The sequence below is a fragment of the Galleria mellonella genome, unplaced genomic scaffold (genome assembly GCF_026898425.1).
Source record: "Galleria mellonella isolate WM207_F2 unplaced genomic scaffold, CSIRO_AGI_GalMel_v1 utg962, whole genome shotgun sequence".
NCBI classification, from domain to species: Eukaryota; Metazoa; Arthropoda; class Insecta; order Lepidoptera; family Pyralidae; genus Galleria; species Galleria mellonella.
Window position 1 is genome coordinate 932,573 of NW_026442180.1, and position 16,672 is coordinate 949,244.

A 16,672-nucleotide genomic window follows, 5' to 3' on the forward strand; every position below is an offset into this window, starting at 1 on the left:
GTCATCGTTTTGATTTTATATTAAAAGGAATATATACATATGTGTGTATATGTATAAATATATATATACACACATATGTATGTACACACATACACACATTCTCCCACTCTCTAACTATGCTCTCTTTCTTTAACACATACACACACATCACAAACACACACACACACACACACACACACACACAAACACACACACACACACACACACACACACACACACACACACACGCACGCACGCACGCACGCACGCACGCACGCACGCACGCACACATGGTCTATACTTTGTAAATAATTTTACCTACGTTATAATTCTAGTAAGTTTTAATATTAATTATTTCGTAATTTATATCCCTTTATATGTATTAAAATACACTAATTGGTTGCTTGTGTAGTCCATGGAGATGGGGCACTGGTGATTTGTAACACAGATTCTTCAAAATTTACTGTACGCACCAGTCGCTCACAAAATTGGTCTTACATATTTAATTGTACCCCAAGTTGTTTTTTTTTTACTACCTTTTGTGAAGAGAAAATAAATCATTCATACATACATTCATAATCATTATTTTATTTTTAAACAATTTTTTGTTACGTTTATTAAGTATATGTATTCAAGTACATATGTTATATTTACCCATTCTATAATGAAGTACTGGCCTTCGTGATTCACTTTTCACCCCAAAGATTGACTAGTAGAGAATGCCACTAGCAATAAGTCCACCTCTGGTACCATTTTTTTATTTATATCAACAAAGTTATTTAAATAAATTTAAAAATAAATTTCCCTCTGAAATCGGTACGTGATATTGTCACCAATTATCAATTGACTAATTCCTTTTTGTATTCGACAAAGTTTCCAAAAAGGGACCATAACGGAACATTGTCACGGTTTATGCTGTGGCACAACATCTTCAATTATGTACGAAGTGGCCGTGGTGTGATGTAACTCGAGGGTAGTGGGGGGGGGGGGGGGGATTAACGCATGGTGCGTAACAGGCGGCTACTGTTGCCCGACCTTTGTAACTTAAGGCAAAATCAGACCCTTCATCTCCATTCTAATTATTATAATAAAATATGATCCGCACAAACAACTTTATTAATATTTTCAACCAACTCCAAAAAAGGTGGAGGTACTCAATTCGGTGTTTTTTTTTTACATTTGTTATTTCATATCTATGTCAGGTATAAATCGATTTGGAAAATTCTTTATATTAGCACAAACGATATATTTTTAGATTGGTTGTGTAATATTTTTTTCAAAATTTATTTAGTATTTTTGTTCTTAAATCAAACAAAATTTTTTCCACAATTGAAGTCGATTTTCATGTGAAACACAATTTTAAATTATGTTTACTGTATATTTAGAAATTTACATTTGTAAATACGAAAGGAGCCCATAGTCCTCAGGAATGGAAATGCATGAGAAAAGCTAGTAAAACCGCTCTCTAATGTCTTTAAAATAATTTAAATTATATGAGCTAATCTTTACTATACCTAATAGAATTATTAACACGCAGACCAAGCGACCAAGCTATTATATGATAATAGTTTTAAATTGTACTTAAGATGATTTTTTTTTTATTTTTATTACGTGCTTGAGTTCTTGCATACATAAAACTTATGGCGTTGGAATACGTTCAGAAAGTTACGGCTAACTTAAACGGAATAATTCATGAGTTAGTGCTTTTATTATTTAACGCTACACGTTTGGGTACAGTTTGATATTCAGAACTCTAAATTTCATAAAGGCGTGTGTTACTTACTTGAATATACCACAAGCCCAATACGAGTGTTATTTATAGTGATCGATACTTAAAGAAGCGATGCGAAAAACAGTAAAAGTGACTATTTTTATTTATCGTCGCCAATTTTTGGGACAATCGAAAATAGCACAGGCCAGTGTCCACTGAAAATATGACACAATTCAGTGAAGAAACACCGGTAGAATAGGAAAACACGCGGCGACATCGCGCCCGAGCCGAGACCAGTTCGCCCTACAACTTTTCACGCGTTGGTCGACACCTACGCGCCGCCCGTCGAATACGATGTGATAACTAAAAATAATTAAAAACCAATCGAGTCACAGACAACTGCGTTCGAAATTCGAAAGTTTGAAAAAAAAAGTAAATGTTTCGGTGTTCATTGACAATGCGGAGTGCGTGTGAATGGATTTGGCTGAATGGCGCACAGATTTGGCGGGAAACCGAGGTGACAGCGCAGTTGACGGATGATCTTCGTGCGTTCCTTCAGGTGCGTTCAAATAACTCGAGCTGATAAAAATAATGATAAAAACGTGATGAATGTTTGTGATCTTTGTAACTTGTGGACAAAAACAACTGTATTTATTAACTTAACACTGCATTTGTTTCGTGTTTACCCAAAACTGAGCATTTTTACCGAGAGTTCTAATAGTTCATTATAGTTTGCAATAAATATAAGTCGGTACAGGTTATATTGTTTGCATATTAATTATTGGATAACAGCAATTAGTACTTGAGAAAGGAAAGTCATAAAATTGAACTTCTTATAACATGACACTTAGAGACAATATTATGCCTAAGAACAAGGAATTACAAAATCTTTGATTATGCCGGATAACAAATTGCATTGGAATTGTGAAAGCTGTTTTTTAAAAATGTTTTGTTAATAATACAATAAGCACTCAGTTAATAATAATTAATTAAAATAAATTGTTTTCTAAGTAAATTAATTGCATTTTTTGCTATAACTTTTCTCGTTGTCACTTGCTAAATATAGAAGAACTTGTAGATTCAAAACATCGTAATTGTGGTCATTTATTTCAAGCAGGCTATTTGGCCTATATTTATTCATACTCATAAATGTCTGTTACGGAACATAAATATTAATAATCTTGTAATAATACACGTAACGTCTCTTTATAGCGTCGGATAACTACTGCCTTAGGTCAAAAGTCATTTTCCAGGAAGTCATCTGCGGTTTTGCGGTAATTTGCAGATTACACGAGGTAAACATTCTACTCCTGCTGGATTTGTTATTAAGACATAGCTACCTTATTCTTCTGTGTTTAATGGCCATTTTGTAATGTCAACTATAACTATACATATGCATTGTTGTCTATCAAATGTTAGCAGGGTCAATAACGCGCTCGAGACATCCCTGGTGTTATAGATTACGATAACTGTTTACCATCAGACAGGCTGTAGGTTTAATTCGTAAAACACTCACAAACACACACTCACAAACATACACAATACATATGCACACATATACAACACACACACACACACACACACACACACACACACACACACACACACACACACACACACACACACACACACACACACGCACGCACGCACGCACGCACGCACACACACACACACACACACACAGAGAGAGAGAGAGAGAGACGCACACATCTACTTTAATTATCATTATCATCATAATTATTTAATCATCATCATCGTCATCATCTTAGCTATTATTTGCCCACTGTAGAACATAGACCTCCCCCATAGACAGCCATACATTTAATCCCTGCAATGCATTTAAGATCGTCACTCCATCTGGTGTGGGGTCATCCTACACAGCGTTTGTTTAATACCTGTTTAATATTATAAAATAATAGCTGCGTTATATTTAAAATTAATTAAGTCAACTCGTTGCCTGTGACGTAGAAGATTTGTTATACAGGCATGCTCCCAGTTTAGATTCCATATTCTACCAAAGATCTAAAGATATTTGTATTTGTACCTTACTTTAATTTATAGTTATACCGTAAATATAGGACTTTGTGATGAGTAAGCAAAACTTATATGTATTCAGATCTTTAAGTCTTCAAAAAAGAAGGCAATTCTCAATTCGGTTATATTTTTATTATGTTTGTTACCTCATAACTCCGTCAGTTGTAAACCAATTTGGAAAATTATTTTTTTAATCTGAAAGGATATACTTACAGATTGGTGGTCGATTTTGATACCATTTTATCAAAATCGGTTCAGTAATTTAATTTTTAAATCTAAATAACTAGTTTTACCACAATTGAAGTCGGTTTTATTTATTTATTTAACTCTTTACTGCACCAAAAACATAAAAATAAACTATGCCATATAGGGGGGAAAGGGATTGTTAGTAATGGAGACTGAGAATCCTATTGCTAGCAATATACCCCACTAGGTCGAGGTCGACCGCGAGGAGGTCCTTGCGGTTCCCCCTGGAAACTATCATGGTTAATTCCTGATGAATTCATCATGATGGGCTAACTGGCCTGTTTTCATTCTCATCTATCACTCTTCACTGGTGCTGCGCCAGCGTATCCCGTTAGCGCAGGCGGGGTTACCATACCATTTTCACCCATCAAAAAAATAAACTATGACATATAAACAATGCAACTGAAATACAGTATCATGGAGTACAGGTTAATATATACTTATAAAGGTACAAAAGGCAGTCTTATCGCTAGGACAATCTCTTACAGGATTTCTTCATAGAATCCAATTTAATTATCTCAAAAGTTGACTGGAATAGAATGCTATATTAGCATTTTTCTTTACAACACAGGGGGCAAACGAGCATGCGGCTCACCTGATGATAAGTGACTACCGCCGCCATTAAGTCCGCTTTTTGTACCAAACAGTTTTTTTTATAATGTAATCAATCTTTACCAATATTATAAACGTGAAAGTGAGTTTGTTTGTTACATTATAAAGCATTCACAGCTTGACTTATTACTATAAAATTTGATATACACATAGGTATGTACTATATGGGATGAAGAAGACCATAGGCTACTTTTTATAAGTAAACCTATCCTGGTGGACGAAGTCGCGGATAAAAGTTAGTAAAGATTACATAAATAAATGATTAGTATGTACGTTGAAAGCCACGTGGCTTCCCATTTGGTCTAACAAGTGCTTCTATTTCAGTGTTGACGTTACAGTAACGGGCATGTGTCCTTGTGATATATCGTGTCTCTGATTGATTGTGCTGTCGTGGCTTCGATTGAGATTCCTAAGTTTTGTTTCGAGTAAGTAAGAGCCGACTTAGAGAGCTAGGGATGAGCAGCAATGTCTTAAAACATCTCATCACCTAACTGCGGTCGCCAACCGGTCTGCCAAGCGTGGCAACTACTGGCAAAACTCCCCAAGGGGAGCTGTTCAGCAGTGGACAGTTAAAGGCTGATATGACGGTGATGGAAGTATTAATTGTAATAAATGAACATTTTTAGATATTTGAATGTATTAGAATTATTATGAAAGTACTGCTCATGTCTATAGGCGACGGTTACCACTTTCCATCAGGTGGGCCGACAGCTTGTTTGCCATTCTAAGTTGTATAAAAAAAAAAAAAATTATTATGAATATATCATGGGGAGTGTTCTGAGGAATTGTTTGGATTGATACCTGCTACTGATTTTCACCACCGTACAACTCGCCACAAACTAAAGTTCCATCCCAACCATCTGGATAAGTGGCGACCTTCAACCGTGTGTTTTTCAAGGCACATTCTTCCACGTATGACCACGGTTTGGAATCAATTTCTAGTAGCAATATTTCAGAACCGATACGACATCATAACCTTCAAGAAAAGAGCATATTTTTTTTAAAAGGCCGGCAGCAGACCTGCAATACCTTTGGTGTTGCAGATGATCATGGGCGGCGGTAGTCACTTACCATCAGGTGTATCGCACGTCTGACCCAATGTCTGTGTTAACAGTATGCACTAGCGGGGCACCAGTGAGGCAAGATTGGTGAGGATGAAAAGGCAGGTCAGTTAGTCCATCGTGATGAATACACCTGGAATTTAGCACGATGGTTTCTAGAAGGGGCCTCGTGGAGGTCGACCTGATAGGGTATATTGTTAGCAATGGGACTAGTAGTCCGCATTACTAACAATCCCTTCCCCCCTATAGATATCGTATTAAAAATGAATAAGTATTAAAAATAATACTTATTACTTCGTAAGGTATTTTTATTTTGTTCAAGTTTTTAACCGATTTCAAATAAGTGTGGTCTCTCAATTCGACATTATTTTTATCTACACTAATATTATAAAGAGGAAAGATTTGTATTTTTGTGTGTATGTTTGTAATGAATAAACTCAAAAACCACTTTACCGATTTCAAAAATTCTTTCACCATTAGAAAGCTACATTCACCCTGAGTAACATAGGCTATACTTATTGCTAGAAAATATTAAGGATCCTTACTAAAACTTTAGTAACGTAACTCAAGGTGTATAAAAAATGCTATAAAATATCTTTCATCGCGTGTGCTGCGGAAACTATTGGTGATAAAACAAAAGTATGTTCTACAATATTGAAGAAAATATCAATAACTACAAAAAACTTCCCGATACTATATGTCCAACTATTATCGTTATGTCACAATAACCACTTTTTAAAATATTGTAAAAATGTGCACCCGTGCGAAGCCGGGACGGGCCGCTAGTATTTATTATATTTTGCTATGTAAATATATTATTCTATCTAAAACTTGGTATAAAAACTCTACATGTATATTTTTTAATGGATAAAAATGGAGTGAAATTCCCGCCTGTGCTATTTAATTAAGCTGGCAAGGTACCAACGAGGGTTAACAAATAGGCAAAAATAAAGCCAGCTCGGGTGATATGAATTCGTCAACCAAGATGGTATTTGTGGGGACTGCATGGAAGTCGACTTGATAAGCTATATTGCTAGCAATGTGGTAATTTTTTTAATGGATGAGAACAGAATGGTAACACCGCCTGCACTTTCGAAAAACACTGTTATGTACATGGTACTGCTCATGTCTATAGGTGACGGTTACTCTATCAGGTGGGCCGTCAACTTATTTGCCATTCTAAGTTGTAATAAAAAAATACGCTGGAGGAACACCAGTGAGAGATGATAGGTGAGAATGAAAACAGGTCAGTTAGCCCATCATGATAAATTCCATGAATTAACTACAATGGTTTCCAGGAACCGCGTGGAGGTCGATCTAATAGGGTATATTATTAGTAATGGGACCCAACAGGGGGGAAAAGATTGTCAACAGTGGACTTTGACAGCCCCATTGCTAGCAATATATCAGGTCGATCTCCACATGGTTTCCCTTGGAAACCATCGTGAACAATTCTTGTTGAATTCGTCACGATGGGCTAATTGACCTGCTCCATCCTCACGTATCATCTCCCACTGTTTCCCCGCCGGTGTATACCGATAGCGCAGATGGGGTTACCATTCCATTATCACCTATTACAAAAAAATGGGACCCTATTCCGAACAATCCCTTTTCCCCCAACGATATATATTTGGTGGAAACTCTGTGTAACTAACTATAACATACTATATCATATCAGGCGTTAACTGTTCACTGCTGCATCGCTGCTCCCCCATAAGGGGGGGGGGTTGCCAGTAGTTGCCACGCTTGGCAATCGCAGTTAGCTTTGGTGATATTTTAAGAGGGATGCTGCTGTCCATTCCTCGGCCATTAAGTGTAAACTTGTATTGTGGTAATATACAATTAAAGTCCACTACTGGGCTGCTGCTGATGATGATGAGCGTGGCCTTAACCCTCCATTATTGTTGGAATGTGGGCCCTAATTACCGTTGACCCGAGATGTGTTCGAAAAAGTATACTTTTTTGCCCAACTTGTTGTTTGAACCCAAGGTCTTTGACCGATACCAAAATCACTGGACAATAGATCAGTGGTTTCTAAACTTTTTTAAACTTCGTACTTTTTTTTTATTAAATATACTACGGCGGGAGGGGAAAGGGGTTGTTAGCAATGGAGTTTGACAGCCCCATTGCTAGCAATATGCCCTATCAGGTTGCCCTCCACGTGGTCCCCCTGGAAACCATCGTGAACAATCTTGTTGAATTCGTCACGATGGGCTAACTGACCTACTTCATTCTCACCTATCATCTTTCACTGGTGCCCCGTATATATGTATACCGATAGCGCGGGTGGGGTTACCATTCCATTATCATCCACAAAAAAAAAAAATACTACGGCGATACCTAGTGATTATATCGTGGTTTTACTTAAAAGTGTGAAAATATTTTTTTGTCTACTTCGTATAAAATTCCATAGCAAATTATAATCAACAAATAAAAATATATATGTAGGTACCTACAAAAAAAATACTGTCGCGTCAACTCGACAGTATATTTTACAGGTTCTCAGAATCTCCAGACAAACTAACTGGTATCTCATAATTTTGAAAACGTTATTTAACTTTAAAATCTTGGTGTTAAATCATGAGGGAGGTTATGTCCATGGTACTGCTCATGTCTATAGGCGACGGTTACAACTTTCCATCAGGTGGGTCGTCAGCTTGTTTGCCATTCTAAGTTGTATAAAAAAAAATGATGAACAATAATTAAGTATTTTGTTCTACAAAAAAAAAAAAAGAAACACTAATTGTGGCAGAATTAGATATTTATTTATTCACTCTTTATTGCATCACTTAAATAATAATACGACAAAAAATTTATATATTACATCTATAAGTTATAAAAGTCGGTCTCATCGCTAAAGCAATCTTTTCAAAACAACCTTTGCTTAGAGGAGAAAAAAAGTCTTGTTTGGCTTAAGAAGTGTATATTTAATAAAAAAAAATTGCTTATTTTAATTAATATATATATAGTTATTTTAATTAAAAAACTAAATTAGTAAATCAATTTTGATACGATTTCCATGGTATAAATCTGAGAGTATTTCCTTTCAGATAAATAAACAGTTTTTCAAAACGGTCGTCGTTTTTTGAAGTCGGTAGACAAAAGTATCTGTTTTGAAAAAAAAAAATATTAATACCTTTAAAATACGTTATAGTTTCGCGAAGCCCACTTTAGGAATCGCTGCATTGGACCAGCGTGGAAGGTATGAATGCGGAGAACTCGCCTGATACGAGAGCGTACAACGGGTGCGGGCGGGTAGCGTTTAACTTTTTACAACACTTGGACAGTTCTTGCGGCAGTCGGCGGTTAATGACCGCGGGGGTGGTCCCGAGCCCTCATTAAATGGTTCGTTAGCTTTATCAGCGGCGTTCTCGGGTTGTTCCTGTTCTTATAGATGTTTGAATTTGTTTTAATTAACACTATTCACGCCGTTCCGCCGCAGCCGCCGATTGATGGTCGAATAATATGCTGCTCTGTAACGCTTGTTACAGTCTTTTGGCTTTGTAAGACTTTGTGTGACCAATTTCACGATGGAAAGATAGATGGAAGTATAGATTTGTTTATCGAATGATGATAAAATGGTATACTAGTAGGGTACCAGTGAAGGATGAAACGATTAGGATGAAGTCAGTTGGTACGTCGTGGCGAATTCACGTTAAATAAACTGTGATGGTTTACAGGGGGACTACGTGGTAGATAAATAGATAGATACACTTTATTGTTTCCTCCAAAAGATTACAATAGTAAACAATGGTAGTCTAATTGATTGGGTATATTTCTATTAATGAGGTCTAGTGACCTCTGAATTGATCACTAGCTTTTAGCTACGACTTTGCGTGACAGGGATATGATTGTTGAACGGGACAAAAAGTACCTATACACCAATATACCCCAATCATAGTTATTAGTTAAGCCGTTGAGGCGGTAATAGGCAACAAATTAACAAACTTACATAACATTAGCAAAATTAGTAAATAAAATTATGATTGATTGATTGACCTTTTTCCTAGGGAAGGTTGGGTTTTTCTTATGTATAAGTGAATATTATATTAGCATCATGCTTCACTACATAGGTTATATCCTAATTTAGTACATAGGATACTTTATGTATTAACTCAACAGTTAGTATATTAGTAAATAAAATGAGACTTGATTGATTGACCTTCTTCATCGAGGAGGTTGGGATTTTTTTATGTATAGGAGAATATGATAATATTAGTATCACGTTTCACTACACAGGTTATATCCTAATTTAGTACATAGGATACTTTATGTATTTACTCAACAATTACAATATTAGGAAATAAAATGAGAATTGATTGATTGACCTTCTTCATCGGGAAGGTTAGGTTTTCTTATGTATAAGGTAATATGATAATATTTGCTATCCCGTTTCATTATGTATATATTGTATTATATCCTTACTTAGTACATAGGATCCTTAATGTATCAACTCATATCAGTAGAGCTGAGGTTAATTTATTTATTTATTCTTTATGATGTGATCAACATTACAAAAGAATGTCTGATACAAAAGGCGGACTTAATACTATATAGCATTCTCTCCCAGTCAATACACAGTTAGTTATGTCTATAGGAGACGTTTCCCACTTTCCATCAGTTAGACCGTCAATTTTAACGCTATACCGAGTCGATTAAAAAGTTACTGATAAGACAAACGTATCTCTCCCCCGAGGAATAATGTAGCATCTATTATATCAGTGATTATGGTGGATTTAGACTATGTATAAATCTGCAGGGTATGGACTCATTTCCACAATATCCGTGAGCCGTGTAGGGTCCATAAAGCGGGGGCGGTCCAGATAACGTGTTACGAGCATGATCAGCCGCTGACAAACTGCCTAATAACACCATACAGATGTTTATGAAGATAGACGGGATTAGGTGCGGTTCACACTCGAGGCGTCTTCCTTTGTAATGACTCAGAAATCACTTTTAATATTAAATAATTTAAGGTTTTGTTCCATCAAACAGAGAACACCAATTTTGATCATGACAAAATATACGAGTATATAATAATTATGTATATAATTTATATATATCATTACATAGTATAAAACAAAGTCGCTGTCGCTGTCTGTCCGTCCGTATGCATGCTTAAATCTTTAAAACTACGCAGCGGATTTTGAAGCAGTTTTTTTTAATAGATAGAGTGATTCACGAGGAAGGTTTATATGTATAATCCATGCATAATATTGTAGAGAAATATTGATAAATTAAGAGGTTTCTAATGTGATGTCGTAAATAAACACACTTTTTTACGCTTACATTGCAAACACTGGCTGAACCCCACGAGATAAATCAAAATAATGTACTACAGTATTGTACACCTTAAAAAGGCCAACAAAAAAGTCCGCGATGGTATATCTCTATCTCTTAAGGATAACCCACAATAACCATTTTTTATCCTTTATATTTTACGGGAAAAAATGGTTTATTTACGAAGTGATTTTAAGCAATACAGCATTAATTTTTATCCAGTTATGTACCTTAAATACTTCTTTACAGAATGTAATTTTAATGAATATTTTCGAAGATATTACGGATTTAAAATACGCGAAGATAGCGATTGCGTCGGTACCAGCCGGGGTGGGGAGTGGGATTTAGTATCAGCATTGGACGTATGCGAAGCCGGGGTGGATCGCTAGTATTAAAGTACACAATCGATTTTATTAAAACTTCTGTGAACTAATTTGAAAGTATATCTATCAGACAAAAAAAAATCAAATAGATTTATGTATGATGAAGTTATGAGGTAAAAAACATTGAAACAGCTAAATTGGGAACTGTTCCTTTTCGGAAGTCGGTTGATTATTTTAATGCACAAAATGTAAAATGTGATACATATACATTCACCAGAGGGAGACTTTGTACAAAAGTCGATTGCTTGGGTACCTCTGTCCCATTCGTGTTTCAACCGTGTAGCAGTTGTGTTTGCATGGCTGTGTTTCGGTTTGAAGGGTGAGATATGGCGTGAATTTACTGGGTACAGAGGAATAACACCTGAGTCCTCAGGAATGGCAACGCATGGGGGGTATCATGGGCGAAACAGTATACTCTGTTATGTCCACGGTACTGCTCATGTCTATAGGCGACGGTTACCACTTTCCATCAGGTGGGCCGTCAGCTTGTTTGCCATTTTAAGTTGAATAAAAAAAAAATATCATAATATATTTTTTTTGACTGCATTTCAAAAAGTTAGCTGCCCATATTTTTAAAACTTTTTCAATTTCCGTACAAGGTAAGTTTGTAATATAATAAGCAAGAGTAATATGAAGTGTTTACAGAAGCCACTGTCCAGATTTTTCACATGCATAGTTGAGAAGTTTGAACTCCTTTCAAAGTTTTCTTTTTAACTATGCATATAAAAAAGTTGATACAAACTTCGACACCGGAGCTCTTTCTGTTTAAAAAAAAATAACTGCATCTAATAATTAAAAACTCATTGAAGTTAACAAATCATTTAATTAAGTATCATCGTCATCATATCGTATCAGTTTTTAACTGCTGCTGCCACTGCTGAACATAAGCCTTTTTTGTACAGCTTAGAATGGCAAACAAGCTGACGGCCCACCTGATGGAAAGTGGTAACCGTCGCCTATATACATGAGCAGTGCCATGGACATAACAGAGTATACTGTTTCGCCCATGATACCCCCCATGCGTTGCCATTCCTGAGGACTCAGATGTTATTCCTCTGTACCCTGTAAATTCAAGCCTCCCCCTAGGGGGGGTTTGCCAGTAGTTTTCACGGATTGGCAGCCGCAGTTAGACTTTGAAGATGTTTTAAGAAGGCTGCTGCTGCCCATCCCTCGCCCTCCCTTTTGTCATCCCGTATGGTCCCAGCATAGAATAGGCCACCCCTTCCTTTCTCGTGTGTATCGTAATTAAGTATCAACCAAGTTTAATTATCTATTAATTAAGCCGTGAAAGACAAAATTTAAGCAATTTTGTCTTTCACGGCACAATATTTGTTGTTTATACCGGTTAACCGATCTCAATTCTGCCACCCCTTATCTTTGCCGCTCGGGAGAGAGGGAGAGAATTATTAGTAATGGGGTTAAACGGCACCATTACTAGCAATATTCCCTGTCACAACGACCTCCACGCGGTCCCTGAAAACCATCATGGATGATAATTCGCGGTGAATTCATTACGATGTGCTAAATGGCCTGAAATCGTTCTTTATCTCTCATCACTTATATACCAGACGGAGTTACCATTCTATTTTCACCCTATAAATATACGTAGCCTTACATCTTTGTTAATATTATAAATGTATAAGTCAGTTTGTTTGTTTGCTATTTCTTTGCGCCTTGACTACTTAACCAGTATTAATAATATGTTAGGAACATTACAGATGGTGTTTGTGGAAGTACTAATCCATCAGGGTATTTTATATAGATTAGTTATATCTCGGTCAGTGAATACATTCCAGTCACACAGTCAAAGTCACGTGTAAAAGCTAGTCAATGTATACAACACAAAGTACTTGTGCCCATACTTTATAGAGTACTAGAAAGTGGCACTTTCAAGTTATCTCTAGAATTGGATGTAATCCCTCACACCTGCGACCGAAGGAAAGGAGCTCGCGTGATAAGATCAAACTTCTGTGAATTAAGAAAAGAAAATATTTTATAAAACAAAAACATTGTACTTGTTTGGAGGGGCGGGACAAAATCTTAATGGGCTATTAACGAGGGTTTATGTTATAATTATGGTGTTAGCGAACAATTATTTCGGCTTACCTTGTTATACCTTGAGAAGGGGCATTTTTCGTCCCTATTCGTTAAGATTTGGGGCGTGCTTAAGAAGAAGTAAATGAAAATAACTGTTTATTTGTAGCTTATGTATCGATTAGTATTAATAGTGATTTATATTCTAAATATTTTTTTTAATGGGTGATAATGGAATGGTAACCCCACCCGCGTTATCGGTATACACCGGCAGGGCGCCAGTGAAGGATGATAGGTGAGGATGAAGTAGGTCAGTTAGCCCATCGTGACCAATTCAACAAGAATTGTTCACGATCGTTTCCAGGGGGGACCACGTGAAGGTCGACCTAATAGGGCATATTGCTAGCAATGGGGCTGTCAAACTCCATTGCTAACAATCCCTTTCCCCCCAAATATTAATAGTTACTAAGTGCTACTTCAGCTGTCCGATAACGACATGCTTTCTAACTGCATTGGGTTGACTGGAAGAGATCTCTGTCAGAGATAAGTCCCTTACTCACAATATTTGTGGTTCTATTGTCTTCTTTTATTTCCTTAACGGTTTAATCATTGGTCATGTGTTCTTTAATGGGTAAATGTGAAAGAAATGTAAGTCGAGTATTTTTTTTTTATTGGATGATAATGGAATAGTAACACTGCATGCGCTAACGGTATACGCTGGAGGGGTACCAGTGAGGGATGATAGGTGAGAATGAAAGCAGGTCAGTTTTTTTTTAATGGGTGATAATGGTATGGTAACCCCGTCTGCGTTATCAGTATACAATGGCGGGGCATCAGTAATAGATGACTAATGAGGATGAAAGCAGGTCAGTTAGCCCATCCTGACGAATTCAACTGGAATTAGCCACGATGGTTTCCAGGGGGAACCACGTGGAGGTCGACTTGACAGTGTATAGTAACGTTGCTAGTAACGGGGCTGTTTGAGCCATTACTTACAATCCCTTTCCCCCCAAGCACGTTAGTTAGCCCATCGTGATAAATTCTACAAGAATTAACCATGATGGTTTCCAGGGGGAATCGTGTGGAGGTCGACCTGATAGGATATATTGTTAGTAATGGAGCTGGTAAATCCCCATTACTAATAATCCTTTTCCCTCTCGTACTAGTGAGTGGTAACAGGTGAGAATAAATGCATGTCAGTTAGCTCATCGTGACGAATTCCACAAGAATTAATCACGATAGTTTCCAGGAGGAACCTCGTGAAGTTCGACTTGACAGGGTATATTGCTAGCAATGGGGCTACTAGACTCCATTACTAATAATCCCTTTACCTCCACAATGGGGCTATTAGACCCCATCACCCGTTATATGCAGTCTTTGAGATGGAGCAGGACATAGGCTACTTTCATCCTGGTCAAAAAATTTTTTTTCATTACGCGGGCAAAGTCGCAGGTTAACACTAGTAAATAAATAGTTTATGTTTGCATATTTATATGTAGTTTTGACAGGTGCTTAAATAACTGCTCTTAAAACTTATTTGTGTTGGCAAACAAGGTAGCTAACTTAACAAATAAAGCAAACCAGTGACGTCGGTATTGCCGCAGACTGCATAATGTTTTATTGATGATTTTAAGCGACTGCAAATAGAAGGTATACGATTCAATGGTATTTTTTTTGTGTATGTACCTACACACAAATTTTCGCTAATTCTGTACCGGTCTTGATTTTTATTTATTTGTTTATTTATTTATACTTTATTTTACGCAAAAATTACATAGTTAAAGTCTATATTAAATGAAGATGTACAACTGGCGAGCTTAACTCTGTAAGAGTTCTCTTCCAGCAAACCTTTAGTAAAATGAAGCATTAATTAATTTTTTTTTGTTATATATATATACATATCGTATGCATATTACCCATGCCTACTTTTTTTTTATTTTATACAACTTAGAATGGCAAACACGCTGACGGCCCACCTGATGGAAAGTGGTAACCGTCGCCTATAGACATGAGCAGTACCATGGACATAACAGAGCATACTGTTTCGCCCATGATACCCCCCATGCGTTGCCATTCCTGAGGACTCAGGTGTTATTCCTCTGTACCCAGTAAATTCACGCCATATCCCACCCTTCAAACCGAAACACAACTGCTTCACGGTTGAAACACGAATGGGACAGAGGTACCCAAGCAATCGACTTTTGTACAAAGTCTTTCTGTTAAGTCTACTTTTCCCCTACTAAATATTTTGTTTTGGCATTTTTCAAATACATTTTTCCCATATATACCTAATACAAATTTTCAATGACAGCTTAACAAGAATATTGTCGTATGATTAAGAGCGTTTATAACGAAATGCGACGGCGACGTAATCATTTATCAATTTTCAAAAATAATTTAATAATTTTCAATGTTTTCGACTGATTATTTTAAAAAGTGCCCACGCACTAAAGCGTTAATCATACAATAATACATTTGTTAAGCTGTCACTGAAAATTTGTATAATGACGACAAAATCTATATGAACATTTTTTCCCTCTTCGTTCTATATATTCTTAAGTTTGGCAAATACATATGTATGTTTAATTATAAAATTTCTTTGGTATCTGTTTATCGTTCAATTATTTATTTTAAAGAATATCACTGATTACTTCGGAGTAAATGCAGAGAGAGATCGCGTAATATCTGCTGTACAAAACTGCAGTAGGGGTCCAATACTTTTAATAGATAGATAGATACTCTTTATTGTTTCCTCCAAAAGATTACAATAGTAAACTTATTATAAATATAAATAATTACAAGAAATAATCACAATGAGAAAACAATGGGCGACCTTATCGCTAAACTGATCTCTTCCACAACCTTTGGATGGAGAGGAGTTTGGATGGAGAATAGCCTCCCACCAAATAAACAATTTGGTGGCTATTTTATCTACTCCTTGATAATAGGGGGAAAGAGATTATTAACAATGGGTTCTAACAGACTCATTGCAAGCAACATAACCTAATAGATCGACCTCGACGAAGTTCCCCCTGGAAGCTATTGTGGTTAATTCTTGTGGAATTCATCACAGAGGGCTAACTGAGCTGCTTTTATCTTCGCTTATCACCTTTCACTGGTGTTCCGCTAGCGTGTATCGATAGAACAAGCGGGATTAGCATTCCATTTTCAACCATCAAAAACTCTTTGAGCAAAGCTTGATTTTATAGTTGAAACAATTTTTAATATCGTTTAAGTATTGTTTCCTTTAAAAATATATATTTATCTTTCCTTTTTTATATATGATAATGGCATTAACCCCGTCTGTGCTATTGGTATATCACCAGTGAACA

General features: G+C 36.4%; 1 protein-coding gene across 1 annotated transcript in view; it reads left to right on the forward strand.

Annotated features, from left to right (window-relative positions):
• Positions 1–1,983: 1,983 nt before the first annotated feature.
• Positions 1,984–16,672, forward strand: part of LOC113522883 (innexin shaking-B) — a 174,655-nt gene continuing 159,966 nt past the window's right edge. The window contains exon 1 of the mRNA XM_052902875.1: positions 1,984–2,249. The gene's annotated coding sequence lies outside the window, so the exon portion shown is untranslated. The remainder of the gene's footprint in view (positions 2,250–16,672) is intronic.